This window comes from Oryctolagus cuniculus, chromosome 7, assembly GCF_051225735.1.
Source record: "Oryctolagus cuniculus isolate XC-2025 breed Fujian yellow rabbit chromosome 7, ASM5122573v1, whole genome shotgun sequence".
NCBI classification, from domain to species: domain Eukaryota; kingdom Metazoa; phylum Chordata; class Mammalia; order Lagomorpha; family Leporidae; genus Oryctolagus; species Oryctolagus cuniculus.
The window spans coordinates 158498978-158517020 of NC_142873.1; the positions used below are offsets into that span (position 1 = coordinate 158498978).

Genomic DNA, 18043 nt, shown 5'->3' on the forward strand with positions numbered 1-18043 from the left:
AAAAGAAAGGAAGAAAAACTTATCAGATTACTTATTAATTCAGTGGGACAAATGTACCTTTGCAAAGATCTGGTGGTCACCTTATTAACCAAGTGATCAAGTTAATATCAGAACTAGGAAGACTCTGCCACTCCTCCCATCTAATGTGATGCCTTAAGCAAGCATGCATTACTTATCAAGCATTCCCACTTAATCTCATCAAGCAGCACCAATGAGTCAAACCCAGGATTAAGACAGTCAATGAAACAACTGATCTTGGCCGGCACCGCGACTCACTAGGCTAATCCTCCACCTTGCGGCGCCAGCACACCAGGTTCTAGTCCCTGTCGGGGCGCCAGATTCTGTCCCGGTTGCCCCTCTTCCAGGCCAGCTCTCTGCTGTGGCCAGGGAGTGCAGTGGAGGATGGCCCAAGTCCTTGGGCCCTGCACCCCATGGGAGACCAGGAGAAGTACCTGGCTCCTGGCTTCGGATCAGCGCGGTGCGCCGGCCGCAGCGGCCATTGGAGGGTGAACCAATGGCAAAGGAAGACCTTTCTCTCTGTCTCTCTCTCTCACTGTCCACTCTGCCTGTCAAAAAAAAGAAAAGAAAAAGAAACAACGGATTTGAGCTCTTCAAAGAAAAGGAGAAAGAAATGTCAAGAGGATGGCTCTAGGTTAAACACACAGCTGTGGGGCCTGCATGGTGATGCAGCAAATTAAGCCCTGCGTGCAATGCAGGCATCCTTCACCAAGCACAGGTTCAAGTCCCAGCTGCTCTACTTCCAATCCAGCTCCCTGCTAATATGCCTGGGGAAGTACAGAAGCCACCCAGGAGAGACCTGGAGAGAGCCCCAGGCTAGTGGCTGAAGCCCTGATCAGTCCTGGTCACTGCAGCCCTCTGGGGAGTAAACAATCAGACAGACAGATCACCGATAGAAGTCTTTGTCCATCTGCCTTTCAAATAAATAAATAAGCAAACCTTTTAAAAATGGGGAGTGGGAAACAGAGTTGTGAAATGAATGGCATGAGCCCTGTCCACTGGATACCAGTCACAAAAGAAATTTGGGGACAACTGGAAAAATTTGAATATGAACTATATACCAGATGATTTTAACGAAATTAGTGTTTGTTGTCTTCAGTGTGAAAATGTGGTATGGTTATGTGGGAGAATGCCCTTAACTAAAAAGACTCCAGTGTACGCTGAAGTAATCGGAGCTGAAGGGTCAGAGTACCTCCACGTTCTTTTTAAATGGCCAGAAAGAGACCATGTGTGTGCATTTATGCATGCGTGTGCGTTTATGCACATGTGTGCGCAGAGCTGAGAAACAGATACAGCAAACATGGAAAAAACATTAACCCTAAGAAACTGGATAAAGGGGAGTGTTCATGTGATAGTCAGTTTTTCTAGACCGATCAGTGCCAACAAACGGAGGAAAACACCAGGTTAGAAAGACTGAAGCAAGTGGGGTCGATTCAACAGTTCACAACAAGAGACAGCTTCCAGCCAGAGCAGGGGCGAGCTGAAGCAGAGCTGGGCCCCCCACCTGGTGGCAACACAGTAAGCCAGAGGAGGTGAGGCTGCGGCCCCGACCCACCCCGGCCTGTCTGTGCAGGCCCGAGGCTGCTGCTGGCGGAGCGCCTCCGAGAGGACTCTAGTTGTACAGAACGATCACATCTCATGCCTCATGGGGTTCATGCTTTATCACTTCTGTGGCCAACAAGCTGTCTTCTACTCCAGCATTAGCACCGTGTGTGAGGAGGGCGGAGAGGTGCTGGCACAGGGCAGCGCCTGACTGCGGAGCCCCAGCCACTGCTCAGCCCTCCTGGGAGCCAGGGCTTGGCTTCACACAGGGGTCGGTCACTGCCCTCTGTGCCAAGTGACTGGGGGGTGTTCCCGCTGCCTTCCAGCTCTTCCACTTGAAAAAGTAAAAATAATGTTGGCTTTCTCCTCTAAGATTAGACAGTTAGGAGCATGTCAAACAATTCTTTCCAAAGAACAAACACTGGCCAAACAGGTGAGAAAGAGTGGTCTGGCGAGCAACGGCCTCCAACAGCGCAGCGACAGGAGAGCTGTCTTACCTCCCAGGCCCTTCAGGTCTAAACCACGGCTTTGCCAAGAAGGAACAAGTAGGACTACACCCATTTGGCCTCCTTGAGCACTCTTTTTTTTCCCCTAAAGATTTATTTATTTATTTGAAAGGTAGAGTTACAGAGAGAGAGAGAGAGAGATCTTTCAACTACTGGTTCACTCCACAGATGGCCCCACCTGCTGGGGCTGGGCCAGGCCAAAGCTGGGAGCTAGGAGTCTCCTCCAGGTCTCCCATGTGCCTGCAGGGGCCCAAGAACTTGTGCCATCCTCCGTTGCCTTCCCAGGCGCATCAGCAGGGAGCTGGAACAAAGCGGAGCAGCTGGGACTCGAACCAGGGCCCACACGGGATTCTGGCAATGCAGACAGCAGCTTTACCTACTACGCCACAGCATCAGCTCCTGGGCACTCATTTTTAATAAATGCTATTCTGGAAGGCCTAGTGGAAACAGCAACAAAGTCACATAACATTGGAAAGGGAAAATGTTATTTCCACATAATATGCTACCAAGAACACCTGAGAGAAGCAATAAAAACAATTAGGACTATTAAAAGAATACAATAAGGTAATTTTAAAAGCACAGAAATCAATAGCTTTCCTAAATATTAGTAAAGATCAGTTAGAAAATATAATGGAAATAAAGATCACAAAGCAACAACGGTAAGTTTAAAAATACTTAGAATTAAAGGAAATGTTTAGGAACTATGCAAGAACTATGTAAAGTCATCATTGAGGAATATATTTTACTTGAACGATACACCACATTCATGAGTAGAAAGATTGCATGCTGCAAAGATGTCAATTCTTTCCCAAGCAATTTCTACGCTGAATGTAATTATAATCAAAATTCCAAGGAGATTTTATGTTTTGATTGGCAGTGGGGGGGGGGGGGGATCAAGAATGAGAAGAGGAGACGGATAAAGTGACTCTGAACAGCCTTCAGAAGTACACAAGGGCCAGAAAAGCCAGGAATGTTCTAAGAAAGAACAATAACAAAAGAATACAATTTATGATAACAAATAAAAGCAGCAACAAATCTATAATAATATAAACATGGCAGCATAGGCATACACAACAGACAAGTGTATCAATGAATGAGAACAGATTGTCCCTGGTCACCCATCGGTATATTTAAGAATTAAGTAAATAAAAAAGGTGACATGCCAAGTGAGTGGGTGGAGAAATAAAATGGAACGAATCAGGCTGGTTGCCAGGAAAACCTCAAGTTAGATTCCCTGCTGCTCAACTAACAACAAAACAAACCCAGAAAAGATGACCAAAAATCGTAAAAGAAAAAAGAAGGCAAATCTTTCCAGCTCTTAAAGCGGGGAAAGGGCTTTCTATGCTAAGCTGGCAGAAGAAACTGTAAACTCAACAGGGGAAGCTTCAAACCGTGACCCGGGATGACCTTTCTGAAGGACAATGGAAACAAGTCCATTTTCCTTAACCCGGGATTAGCAACTCGAAGGTTTGCACCCTAAAAAGGTAATCACCAAAGTAATACCTGTTTCTCAAGAATACCGATATAAATTCTCAGCAGAGCACTAAGCGGTTATTAAAAGTGATGACAGAAATCTGTATTTATGGATGCAAGTTATGTCCAAGACACAGTATTAAGTGAGAGGCAGAGAGAAAAAAAAAAAAAAACAGAAGCAGCAAAACCCAGGGTGCTCTACCAGATGACTTCCAAGCAAGATGCAGCCGTCACAGGCCGAGAGGTGGAGGGGCTCGCTCCCACCAAGTCACAGATGCTTCCCAATACCTCAGTCTCCCAGTCTATAAAATGGGGATAAAACACGCCAGTGCCATGATCACCCCATCACCCCCTCTGCTGTCCCGAGGGTGCCCTGAGGACTAATTAGCTTGTATTTATGAAGTTGCTGTACGGTTGTTACAGAAAATTTTCCATCAGGCTCATCAGCTCTTTAAGTTCTTAAGCAAAACTAAAGAAGTTTTGATGAAATGCCCCAAAGACACGCAGGCCTGATAATAACGCAGCTGTAGAAGAAACACCCTGGCAACCTTCTCCCTAACCCCCCATCAGGCGCAGGGCTCGGCGGCAAGGCCGAGTGAGAGTTTCATCAGCGCTCCCCCAGGATGAGGTCAGCGCACAGACGGCCCTGGCCCTCCCAGGGGATGATCATCACTGTCACAGGGTCCCCAGGGCTCCCTATTAGTACAATAGAAACCCTTCATGCTCTCAGACCCACGGGGGCTGTGCGCCTAAAAAGAACACGCGTGTGTAGACAACCCCTGCCCCAAGTCCCTGATGAGGGGTACAGGGACAGATGTGCAGCTCCCCCGGCCACATGTCAGCCTATCCTGTGGAATTCTGATCCCGGGATCCACGGCCAGGAATCTCCAGGATGAAAAGGGGCGCGCACCAGCAAAATCGTAAGCTCCAGCCCAGAACACAGAAAGATAAGGGGCAGATAGGACACTGTGAACCCCTCCTGATCCACTGAAGTCCAAACACTATGTCAGGGCAGAGAAGGGACCCTACCAAGGGTGGCGAGCGCTGGCAGGAGACGCTGCCCAGGGAAGGCTGTGGCAGCAGCCTCAAAGCTGCCCCCTTGCCAGGGAGAGCGTGGATTGTGGACTCCGGCTCCTGGGGGCCAGCCCCGCAAAGCCGAGCCACACACATGCTGCAGAATTCCAGCTTCCTCCTCCCCATGTCTCGTCCTGTCTCTCAAATCTATTTCTGCGGGTCCCAGAGGGCCAGAATGAAGCAAGTTCTCCCAGTATGATGCAACCCGGCCACAGGTGAGGCCCGGACTCTTCGGAAAACCTAATGAACGGGCAGCAGCAGCTCGTGTGCTTCTTGACAGCACACAGGTGCTGATAAATAGCGACCTCCAGGGTATTCTGGGTAAACACAGCACGACAGCCCCTCACCCTCGCAGGCGCGCACACGGCACACACTCACACCCACACCCACACCTTGCCGAGTCTGCTCTCGCACCTCGAAAACAAATTATTTAACCCTTCTCTTCCCCGAGGATTACAGCCCTGATTCCAAACACATAGCTCCCTGGCTGTCTCTCACATGTGCAGAACGTTCTGATAGGTTAAATGCTGCCATTTAATTACCGTAATGAGAGGTGCTTTTTTTGGGTTTCTGCAAACACTAATTTTTCCCTCTCGTTTTACTGAAAAGCATTCACACGTTCTTCTCCCTCGTTTCCCTCGCCCTTCCCCCACGACCAGTGTGGGGAAGGAGGAGGGATCCTGGGGTCAACACGCTAAAGAGCTACCAGAGGCTAACGGACAACACCACTATCCAAGCCATTCAGTTTAAATGTTTCAATTTCAGATTTTAATTAATAATAAACAGAAAGGAGAGGTAAAGTCCACTCAAGTAGAAGACAGTGACTATACCAGAAAGAAATGGTTTGTAAGAGACATGGGGGAGGGGAGCAGGCACTGTAGTGTAAGGGGACAAGTCGCAGCCCGGGACACCTGCGTCCCACAGTGGAGTGCCTGGTTTGGACCGCAGTGCTCTGCTCCTGACCCAGGTTTCTGCTGCTGCGCTGGGGAAGGAGTGGATGGTGCTGACTCAAGTACTTGAGCTCCTGCCACCCGCGTGGGAGATTCAGGTGAAGTTCCTGGCTCCTGGCTTCAGCCAGCAGATGGGAGATATTCTCTCTCTCTCTCTCTCTCTCTCTCTCTGCCTTTCAAATAAATAAATGAATTAATCTTTAAGAGAGCGAACGAACGAGAGACACAGCAGGTGCTTGGATGAGGTGTGAGTGTCCCCAGGGCTTCAGTGTTGAAATGCAATGCCCCGTAAGGCCTGAATGAGCGTGGACAGTCAGCCCGGCTGTGGTGTTCAGGTGCAGGGCCTCCAGGTGATCGGGATGAGACACGACCGAATCCTGGTGCCTTTATAAGGAGAGGGAGAGAGGACAGGCAGGCAGGCAGACACACACACACACACACACACAAAGACACACACCCGCCCGCACGCACACCCGCCCGCCCACGCGCTCCCCTTCTCCTGCCAAGTGACATTTCAGGCCACCTCAGGACTCTTGTAGCAAGAAGGCCATCACCAGATGTGGCCCTAGACCCTGCACGCTAGCATGAGCCAAAACAAACCTATTTATAAAGTAGCCTGCCTCTGAGGCCAGCGGGCAGGTGCAATGGGCTAAGCCATCTGTGGCATCAGTCATCCCACGTGGGCACTGGTTTGGGTCCTGGCTGCTCCACCTAATGACCCAGCTCCTTGCTAATGTGCCTGGGAGAGCAGTGGAAAATGGTCCAAGTCCCTGGACCCCAGCCACCCATGTGGGAGACCTGGAGGCAGCTCCTGGCTTCGGCCTGGCCCAGTCCAGGTTGTTGTGGCTATTTGGGGAGTTGAACCAGCAGATGGAGGATCTCTCTCTCTCTCTCTCCCTCTCTCCCCTCTGCCTTTAATTTAAAAAAAAAAAATTTAAAAACAAATAAATAAAGTGGCCTGCCTCAGGTATTTGGTCAGAGTAACCAAAGAAACAGGTTAACATAGTAGGGCTACTGTGAATTGTGGCTAAAACCACCTTTCCCCAGAGAAGGTGGACAAAAGTGGACTGACAGGATGGCCACGGAGAAGAAACATGTGTAGACACACTTTACACAGAGTGTATGTAGGGTAAGCTTTCAAAACTGCAGATCTCAGCTCTCCACCAAAGCAAGTCCACCCTCTGCCCCAGGCACTGGGTCTGGACTGAGCTGTGTGAGCTGAACAAGAGCCGTGCCCTCAGACCTCCAAACTCTGGCTGGACCAGCAGCAGAGGAGCGAAGAGGCGACAGCCGCTCCTCTGCGCACCGCTGCGAGTGGCCTGGCGCTAGCAGCATGAAGCTCACGGATCACGTTGAGCTCTGGAACCCCCCAGGAAGTCAGTTAATGGACTGATCATCGTTTTCATCCTAATTCTTCTTGGAGCTCTGATCTTTCAGGCTTTTCCTCAGCTCCACACATCGTCTACACTTCGAACTCCGTCAATTTAAGAGTAAAGGTACCAGGAAGCCTCCCTACTACCAGGAAACCAAGGCAAAACCAAGGCAAAACCAAACAAGGTACTAACACCACTGTGCCATGAACAAACTGTTCGGGTCAGATGGGGAATCCGATGAATTATTGCAAGTTCAGCAAAACACACAGACATCGCACAGGACAGCTAGGGAGGAACAAGCAAACGGCGGATGACACGGCGGGGGACACCCTCTGGAGGCCAAGGTTTCAAGGGCAGGCCGAGTGGCAGCCCCCCAGGACCATGGTCGGAGTCAGTGGGACCCGCTCTTCCTGGCAGGAGGGGGGACCTCGCCTGGAAGCAGAAAGACTTGGCTTATCACTGCGAAATCATCTCCGGATAAAATGACACTTGCTTCACGAAGGCCATCTTCTCTCTTCAGAGAGACTCAAGTTTCAGTGAATCCACTTCACAGCATCAGTGAGAAGACAGCAAGCCGCACAGTCACCTGGGGAGGGAGCAGCTCTGGAAGCCAGATGCCAGAGACCCCACATCTCTGCAGCGCCTCCGCCCCTGCACGCCCGCAGCGCCTCCGCCCCTGCACGCCCGCAGCGCCTCCACCCCTGCACGCCCGCAGCGCCTCCGCCCCTGCACGCCCGCAGCGCCTCCGTCCCTGCATGTCTTCAGCGCCTCCACCCCTGCATGTCCGCAGCGCCTCCGCCCCTGCATGCCTGCAGCACCTCCGTCCCTGCACGCCCGCAGCGCCTCCGCCCCTGCATGCCCGCAGCACCTCCGCCCCTGCATGTCCGCAGCGCCTCCACTCCTGCATGCCCGCAGCGCCTCCGCCCCTGCGTGTCCGCAGCGCCTCCGCCCCTGCCCGCAGCGCCTCCACCCCTGCATGTCTGCAGTGCCTCCACCCCTGGGTGCCCACAATGCCTCCACCCCTGTGTGTCCACAGCACCTCCACCCTGTATGCCCGGAGCGCCTCCACCCCTGCATGTCCGCAGCGCCTCCACCCCTGCGTGCCCGCAGCGCCTCCACCCCTGCATGCCCACCCACCACAGGGCTGGGTGCCCAGGACTTCCTCCCTCCCACTGCCTCGGGCCCTGCAGGCTAGAGCCCTTTCCTTTTCCTTTTTTTTTTTTTTTTTTTTTTAAGATCTATTTTATCCACTTGAAAGGCAGAGTTACAGAGAGGGGAGGGGAGAGAGAGAGCGCGCACGTGAGCGATCTCCATGTGTTGGTTCACTTCTCAAATGGCCGCCAACAGTCAGGGCTGGGCCACACGGAAGCCAGAAGCCAGGAGGAGCTTCCTCTAGGTCTCCCGAGTGGGTGCAGGGCCCAAGCACTTGCACCATCCTCTGCTGCTTTTCCCAGACCCATTAGCAGGGAGTCGGATGGGAAGTAGAGCAGTCAGAACACAAACTGCCAATCTGAAATGCTGGTGTCGCAGCCAGGGGCTTTACCTACTGCACCCCAATGCCGGCGCCCATCCCTAGTTATTCTTTCTCATGTATTCTCCCAGATACGCTTGAGGAACATCTGAGAAAATTAAAACTAATTGGTTTAAGACTTTTTTATTTGAAAAGTAGAGTACAGAGAGGCAAAGGTAGGGCGAGAGACAGGTCTTTCATCCACTGGTTCACTCCCCAAATGGCCCCAACAGCCAAACTAGGCCGATACGAAGCCAGGAGCCAGGAGCATCTTTTGAGTCTCCCACATGGGTGCAGGGCCCAGGAACTTGGGTCATCTTCTACTGCTATCCCAGGCCATTAGCAGAGAGCTGAATCAGAAGTCCAGCAGCCAGGACTCGAACCGGCACCCATATGGGATGCCAGCACAGCAGGCGGTGGCTTTACCCACTTCGCCACAGGGCTGGCCCCTAATTGAGGCTTTTATTGGAATTGTTAAACCTAGAAATTAATGTAGAAAATCTTCCCCATAAATTTCAGTCTCCTTTCTCTTTGCAAAGCTTCTTTATCTGACTTTCTCTAAGGTTATCATGGGGTGGGTGTTTGGCACAGCAGGTAAGTCTCCACTTGAGGGGCCTGCATCCCATATTGGAGTGCCTGGTTTGAGTCCCCGGTAACTCTGTTTCCAACCCAGCTTCCTGCTAATGCAGACCGTGGGAGGCAGGAGATGATGGCTCAAGTACGAGGCCACCCACGTGAGAAACCCAGATGGAGTTCCAGCTGTTACAGGCACGTGGCTGTTACAGGCACGTGAGGAGTGAGCCAGCAGTTGGACGCTTGCTCTCCATCTGTCTCTGCCTTCTGACAGGAGCCAGGAGATTCTTCTGGGTTTCCCGTGAGGATGCAGGGGCCCAGGCGCTCGGGCCAAACTTCTGCTTCTTTCCTGGTGCATCAGCAGGGAACTGGATAGGAAGTGGAGCAGCCAGGTCTTGAACAGGCACTCCTAGAGGATGCCGGCGTCGCAGGCGGCAGCTTTACCCACTCTGCCACGGAGCCATCCCCAGCCCCTCTACTCTTACCTGTCAGCCTCCACACCACTCCTGAGCCACAGGCCCGCACCCTCCCTTTCTCCACACCATTCAGACACCAATTCTAGAGACTGGATTTCCTCCTCCCTCTCCCCAAGCCTCTTCTCCATTCCCACAGCAACTGCCCTAGTCCATCAAGCAGTTCCTAGTGCTAACCACCGCCCACTGCCTTCAGAGGGGGCATTCTGACGAGGACAGGGTACTACTGCACGGCACCTAAAATGCCTCAGTGGTCTCTCCCTGACCACACAACGAAATCCTAACCCTTGAGTTAGGACCTTAGCCTGAGTCTCCTGCCTCCCAGACTAGCTTCCCACCACCACCTCTGCAGCGACTGGATCGCCACTCCACCTGAAACCCTGCAGACAACTGACGCCCCCGGAGGGCTCCTATCAGGGCGGCCTCCCCCGGACACACTGGCCTCCACACGTACACCTAGGGCAGCACAGCAGTGTTTTATTATCCACACCTGTGTTTACATATCAAAATCTTATTCTTGTATTTGTTGTGCTTAGCACAAACACTGGGGCATGGAGGAAATGGGTATTTAATAAATGATTAGTCAATGAATGGATGGTTTCTCCACTGAATCACACTGCTTCTAAGTGCAAAAGAGTCTGGGAAGTGGCAATTTACAGTCAGATATCTACAGACACATAGACCATGCTCAGAGCCACATGAAAAGCAGAATCAAATCAGAGCAAACGATTCTGGAAAGCAGGTAACTGTAAAGCGTGTGTCTCACTTAAATACGCTCTATGGCTTTCTGGTCGTTAGACTAACATTACATTGTTAGACCAACATTAAAATCAGTTTGCATCATTGATACCACAATGGTTAGAAAGGAAGCGCAGCTATAGAGAATTAAAGAAAAACTGGTTTAGGAAGAAACTTTTGCGATGAGTCATTCACAAATGAATAGCTGAGGACTAGCTACACCTGTAGACTCTTGGTTCACCAAGAAATCCCTTTAAACAAATAACTACCTTTCCCCCAAACAAACAGAGTAATTATGGGGAAGGCTTGTTAGTGTTCAGGCAGTGAACAAGACACCCACTCCTGTCCTAGCACGGCCTCTGGGCAGTCTCCGCGCTGGCCGGCCGAGTGCCGGGGCAGGGCTCCCTCACGCACCCGCCTCCGGCGCTCTACTAGCTAATGGACGTGAGCGCCGCGTCCTGCAGGTTCAGCTCCTGAGAACAGATCTTAAAGGTGAGGCACAGCAGCGCCGGAGAAAGTCGATTTAATTTGTTTAGCATCATAAAAGGGACATTTCCACATGGACAGCAAGGACATGAATATCATGTGTGTATGGCAGAATTATAAACGCATTTTTGGCAAAATTCAATAAAGCTGATTCTACTGCATAAGGTCAGCAATTTGCTATAAAAAATGATATGATTGCAATTTTTAATATAACCCATGCATTTGCTGCAGGATGCTCTCGGAGACTGTGTAATGTCACCATCGACCTCTCCACAGGCGCAGGGATCGCCCTGTCTACCCTTCATGTCCTGATAAAAGCGTCCTGCAGAACACCACTCAACAGAGCCAAGCGCTCCGAGCCCAACACGCCCTCTTCACAAGCCCAGGGACGAGCTCTGCCTTGGAGCCCCAGCAAGGCCACACGAAGACTCGGCAACGACGGCCAGCTGACATCAAATGAGTCCTCCACTGCGATGGTCAGTGCAATCCACGCACATGAAAGGTATGGACGAAATAAGTGACCTCAGCGGTCAGTCTAGATTTCATTGCTAAAATGTGGTGCATCAAGCAGAGGGCCCTGGTCCACGCGAGCCGTCTACACGCTGAAATCCAACCCAGTGATGACAGAGGCACGCGGCCTCCTTCCCTAAGCCTCCGTGCTGATGTGTTCACTTTTTGGGGAAAGAGTTTACCACGAAGATTAAATGACCAAATGTATGTGAGAATGCTTTTAAACCATAAAGTAAAATACATATGCCAGTGGTTATTATGCAGCGTGTACTGTATCAGCTCAGGTCTGCTTATAAATCACAATAACTGTGTTACCAGTGGCTTCTACCATCTCATCACGAAGTTCTCCGAGGCCGTGGACCATTTATAATCTCTGGTGCATTTAGCACGGCACACGGCTGACACCAGACCATGCCTGGTGAATACAGCTGAACTCGGTCAGGGATCACACGAGAAAACTCAGACTGGGAAATAGGAAACTCCTACGGATGTCTTTCATTCCTCTTAATCAACTTATTTCATTATCGGAGAGAGAGAAAGAGAAAGGTGAGAGACAGAGACAAAGTATCTCCCATCTGACGGCTCACTCCCCACATGTGTACAACAGCCAGGGCTGGGCCAGGCCAAAGCCAGGAGCCGAGAAATCAATACGGTCTCTCCTGTGGGTGGCAGAGACCAAAGTACGAGGGCCTATCCTGCTACCTCCCAGGGTGCACATTAGTGAGAAACTTGGAGAAAGGCTGGGACTTGAACCCAAGGATTCCCACATGGGATGCAGGCACCCCAAAGAGGGTCTTTGCTGCTGGGCCAAATGCCCGTCCCCGGCGTTTTCTCTTCCACAGCATCTTCAGATGGAAGCTGTAAAATACCACTCATTTTCCACCACAACCACAGTCCCACCATGGGTTCCTGAATCAAATCAAACTCCTTTCCTGCCTTAGAGTCTCGGAGCCTGCCATCCCCACTGGCCAAGCGCTCTTGTTCTTCACAGAACCGTTGGCATTGTGGTATCAGCAACCCTCCCAGTGCAGGCCTGCCCCCCCCCCCCGCATGCTCCTGCAGCTCGCCTCTCCGTCATCAGTTTTCTTATTTGTTCACATATCGGGGGGGGGGGGGGGGGGTGTCGGTCCTGTCTCCACCCCAGACCTCTATCTGTTCTACTCACTACTATATCCATGGTGCCAGTAAAATACATGTACTCAATAAATACTTGTGGGGCTGGCGCTGTGGTATAGTGGGTAAAGCCACTGCCTGCAGTGCCGGCATCCCATATGGGCACCGGCTTGAGTCCCGGCTGCCCCACTTCCAATCCAGCTCTCTGCCATGGCCTGGAAAAGCAGTAGAAGATGGCCCAACTCCTTGGGCCCCTACACCTGCGTGGGAGATCCAGAAGAAGCTCCTGGCTCCTGGCTTCAGATCAGCTCAGCTCCGGCCATTGCAGCCAGTTGGGGAGTGAACCAGCGGATGGAAGACCTTTCTCTCTCCCTCCCTCCTTCCCTCCCTCTCTCTCTCTCTCTCTCCTCTCTCTGTTTAACTCCAACTTTCACATAGATAAATAAATCTTTTAAAGTAAATAAATACATACTTGTAGGATTGTATGGATGCTAGAAGTCTTTCAAAATTAGCTGCTAAGATCTTCAAAAGCACAGTGCGCGTTTCTGTTGCTCCCGTTATTCCTGCTTCTCTCATTTCTATTTCAGGCTTTGTCTCCTCGTTTCAAGGCTATTTAAAAGAGGGCCTTTGATTGGGAAAAAAATGTAAGTAAATATCACAAATGGAGAATATCGTGGAGCTCCATATTTGTTCTCTTCCAATTACACCCTGTGCAAATTATCTCTGCTTGTAAGTTAAACCGATTTTCTAACTGCCTCTTCTTCAAATTCAACCTGTGCTCTTTCGGCCAAGACCCCAAATTTTGCAATTAGAATATTTAATTCACAATTCCGTTTGTGACTCACAAAACTGGAAAGGTTGACTTTGTTCTTTAGCGTCCATGTTTACCACTGTCAGGGGTAGAACGCTTTTCTTATCGGTTAAGAGTACAGATACAGCTTGAAGCCAAAAACAGAGTGGAAAAGGGTCCCATTCCTACACACTTTAGGTTTCACTGAAAAGATGACATTTACGTGGTTGTGATATTTAATTTATCATGGAAGGTCATGTTTTTTTTTCTGCTGAAATACCATGATATGGTAAACTTCAACTTTATGAACGAAAGCCTTTGCGATCACTTAACAAATCGAAAATCTACACAAAATTTAAAGACCACCATATTACCAGAGACAATCTACTCAGCAATCTAATTACAGAAAGATTACTTTAAAGGGCTTTAAAACTAAAAAGAATAATTAACAGTAAGAGACTAAAGCCTTCCCACGTCCTCCTGTCTGGTACAGGGCAGCGCTCTGAGAAGACCCGCTCCTGACAGCATGATTTAGAAACCAAACACAGGTCTGCTCAAAGACAGAGGGAAGTTACTAGAGGTGCTTGTTCTCAACACGACTGAAATGCAAGCCCACCTCCTCCTCATTCTAATACTGGAGACCGCCAGTGAATGGCCTAGACTTATTTCAAAAATGCAAAGAAGATAAAGCTGTTGACTAGCAAACCTAATAGGCCTATACCGTCTTATATTCAGATATATCATCCATATGCATATATATAATGCAGATACTGGAATACACACTTGCATACCAGCAAATGCTTTTTCTTTTTTTAATAAGGCATGGGCTCAAAATGTTGACTCTAACAATGGATTGGTAAATTAATGATATCATCCAAAGTCATTTTTAAATCTTTCTAATTACAGTCCAATCAACATAAAATATTTTTTCATTAGAGACTGCCTTATGTTATACCTTCTGTTGTTTCAAAAATCCCTGCTTCCAATATTTTCCAACAGTTCTGATAAACCCATGTATCATGCAGTACCTTTTGTGAAAACTTGTCTATCCTTAGCATATAAACTTCCTTAAAGAAACTCCCACCCTACAACCAATAAGAAGAACAAGTTTCCTTAAAAGCATCTTAGAGGGGCTGGCACTGTGGTGTAGCAGGTGAAGCCACCTCCTGTGGTGCCAGCATCGCATCCCATATGGCCGCTGGTTCGAGTCCTGGCTGCTCCTCTTCCGATCCAGCTCTCTGCTGTGGCCTGGGAAAGCAGCAGAAGATGGCCCAAGTGCTTGGGCCCCTGAAACTGTGTGGGAGACCAGGAAGAAGCTCCTGGCTTTGGATCGGCTCAGCTTCAGCCGTTCACGGCCATTTGGGGAGTAAACCAGTGAATGGAAAATCTCAATCTCTCTCTCTCTCTCTGCATCTGCCTCTTTGTAACTTTGCCTATCAAATAAATAAATCTTAAAAAGAGAAAAGTCACCTTAGAAAGCTAGTGGTGATACAGAATATATCCATATTTGCCTCTTACACAATCTGGAGCTCTAGTACCATAGCTTTTGCTAACCATTAAGGTCTAGCTCATCTCAAAAAACAAAGCTGGTTAACCGTACAGTACCTTTCCCTCATATATACACATAATTTGCTCTTTTTTTTTTTTGATAGGCAGAGTTAGACAGTGAGAGAGACAGAGACAGAGAGAAAGGTCTTTTTTCGTTGGTTCACCCCCGAAGTGGTCGCTACGGCCAGCACTGTGCTGATCTGAAGGCAGGAGCCAGGCGCTTCCTCCTGGTCTCCCATGTGGGTGCAGGGCCCAAGGACCTGGGCCATCCTCCACTGCACTCCCAGGCCGCAGCAGAGAGCTGGACTGGAAGAGGAGCAACCAGGACAGAATCTGGTGCCCCAACTGGGACTAGAACCTGGGGTGCTGGCTGCGCAGTCAGAGGATTAGCCTAGTGAGCCCCAGCGCTGGCCCATAATTTGCTCTTTGTGAAATGAAATGCATCTCCCATTCTGTGGGCTGTCTAAACAGCTCTGAAAATCCTTAGTTTAAGGCTTCAGAAGAAAGAGGCTAGTCAGCGGGCACAACAGTTCAAAGTCACCACTTGGGATGCCTGGATCCCATATCAGAGAGCCCGAGCTCAAGTCCTGGCTCCACTTTCAGTTCCAGCTTCCTGCTAACGGCATACCCTGGAGGCAGCAGGTGATGGCCTCAAGTACTTGGGTTCTTGCCACCCATATGGGAGACCTGGACGTAGTGCCAGGCTCCTGGCCCAGCCCTAGCTGTTACAGGCATTTGAGGAGTGAATCAATACATGGAAGGTGTCTCTTCTCCATCCCTGCCTTTCAAAAGATAAAAATGGAGGCTGGCGCTGTGGCATATCGGGCTAAGCCTCCACCTGCAGCACCAGTATCCCACATGGGTGCTGGTTCATGTCCCAGCTGCTCCTCTTCCACCAGCTCTCTGCTATGGCCTGGGAAAGCAGAAGATGGCCACATCCTTGGTCCCCTGCACCTGCGCGGGAGACCCGGAAGAAGCTCCTGGCTCCAGATTGGCCCAGCCAGCAGCTGCAGCCATTTGGGGAGTGAACCAATGGATGGAAGACCTTTCTTTCTCTCCCCCCACCCCCAAATAAATAAAATCTTTAAAAATACAAAATAATTTTTAAGAGACTTGTCGTATAAACGTGCCTATACTCTGCTTTGGGACAAACGTGCTGTATTATTCATGCATCTTCTTCCTCTATGGTTCCAGCACCCACTCCCACTTCTACCCCGTGTGTCTTCCTCCAGTGCAGGGACTGGAGTGCTAGAAGTTCCATTTCCCAGACTCCTTGGCAGCTAGAGCTCTGGACAGCAAGTGAGTCCCCCTCTTTAGGGGTACTCACAGGTGGCTTACAAAGTAAAAAGGGGGCAAAGAGCTGTCCTTTGCTGCTTTTGGTCACTGCACACATAGCAGATATTGGAAACACTCGGGTTTCTGACTGCAGTGTCCAGAGTCCACCCTCACGGCAGTTTTAACAGAGGTGGAAGCCAAGTTCATACTCCAACGTCCTGTGATTGACTTTGTGAACACAGAAGACACCAGCAGCGGTGGCAGCAGTGGCAACTTCCTGGTCCCTGTGTCAGAGCTAACGGGAAGTGCTCTGGGACTCACCAGCTCCAGTGGCAGCCTCCCCACACCCCGCCCCACCCCCCAAGTGCCTGATCCAGGCTGAGGCAGCAGCCCCTGGCAAGTTAGCTTCCCAGAGTTCTGGAACTCACTCCTGGAGGCCTGGTCATGGTTACTCCTCTAGCCCTTTCGAGTATGCTGTAACCTCCTTAACCACCCGTATTAAATCCTTCTTCTACTCAAAATTCCTAGAAGTTTCTGTTGCGTGGATTTCTGCGACACCATCAGGTTTATCTTTGTAACATGACATCGCAGTGCACTGACTGCCACAGAGCCCCATCACTGCAAGAGCCCCAGCGGACACTGCAGATCTCCACGTACACATCTTCCCTGTGTCGGCTCGCCACGATCTAAAGTGTGCGGGACTCACTCTTCTCACTGTGAGGGTGTGAGCTGATACAGGGCCTGTGTGAGGACACGAAGTGATGATGCAGGCCTTGGGATGTGTGTGCGGCAACTTTGACAGTCGGTCTGATAACCAACACCTCGGGCTAAAGGGTCACTCCGCCCTGAGGGAAGCAGAGCGAGAGACTCCGGCACGCTCTTCACAGCGGCGTGAATGCGAGACCACGGGCAAAAGGGCACTTCTTCTTGTTCCCTGAAAAGCCTCCCCTCTAGAGGACGCACCTGATCAGCACTGCTGTCGACCAAGCTCGGATTGTAGTGCAAGGCTCTCTGCTACACACTTCCAACTATTTTCACGTAATTCCTACAAGACTCTTTCACAGTCAATACTACCATTGACTCCATTTTACAGTTAAAGAAACCAAGATGTGTGAGGCCAAGTATTTTCTGCGGGACTGCACAACTCAAAAGTGGTGAGGCTGGGTCTGGGACCCCAAAATCTGTGCTCCAGGGTCTTCCAGGCGCTTGTATTCCAATATGACCCATTCTTTGGTCACTCTGAAGACTGTTTCTAAAGCTATGTGGGGTCAGTACTGGGAAACCTCGCCCCTTCCCATTCCATGGACCCAAAGCGCAGTGCTCACACGTGACTGCCAGTGACATCAAATGGCACAACCACTTTCAAAACAGAACACAACTTTCCTTAGAAGTTAAATACACATGGGGCCGGCGCCGTGGCGCAGTGGGTTCATCCTCCGCCTGCGGCGCCAGCATCCCATATGGGCGCCAGTTTGAGGCCTGGCTGCCCCTCTTCCAATCCAGCTCTCTGCTGTGGCCTGGGAAAGCAGTAGAGGATGGCCCGTGTCCTTGGGTCCCTGTACCCACATGGGAGACCGGGAAGAAGCACCTGGCTCCTGGCTTTGGATCAGCACAGCTCCGGCTGTTGCAGCCATCTGAGGAATGAACCAGCAGAGGAAAGACCTTTCTATCTCTCCCTCTCACTGTCTGTAACTCTACCTCTCAAATAAATAAATAAAATCTTTAAAAAAAAAAAAAGTTAAAACACACCTCCCATAGGACCCAGCCATTCGCCCACGAGGTATCTGCCTTGAGGGAAGGGATTACACACACAGACTTACACAGGCAGCTTTGTCTTTAATATCCCCAAAGCGGAGCCACCCAAGTGTCCAGCAGCGGGCGAGTAGTAACCTGCTACCACTGGACTCGGGAGTCACAGGAACACATCTGACGCACAGCAATGCTCTCTGCAACGACCCACAGCAAACTGCTCGGAGCGGCATCCTCGGGGAAGGAAGTCGGAGCAGGGACGGGACGGGACGGGACGGGACGGGGTGGGAGGCGCGTTCCTCACTGTGCACCCTCTTGACGAACTTTTAAAACGATGGGGAT

At 50.4% G+C, this 18043-nt stretch overlaps 1 protein-coding gene and 1 long non-coding RNA gene across 9 annotated transcripts in view; one reads left to right on the plus strand and one right to left on the minus strand.

The window, feature by feature from the left end:
- Positions 1-18043, minus strand: part of PEX14 (peroxisomal biogenesis factor 14) — a 153538-nt gene that overhangs the window by 67985 nt on the left and 67510 nt on the right. The gene's annotated exons all lie outside the window — the stretch shown is intronic.
- Positions 8153-13050, plus strand: LOC149125843 (uncharacterized). The gene is made up of 3 exons (XR_016211288.1): positions 8153-10722; positions 10948-11218; positions 12927-13050. It is a non-coding gene; the product is annotated as an uncharacterized LOC149125843 (long non-coding RNA).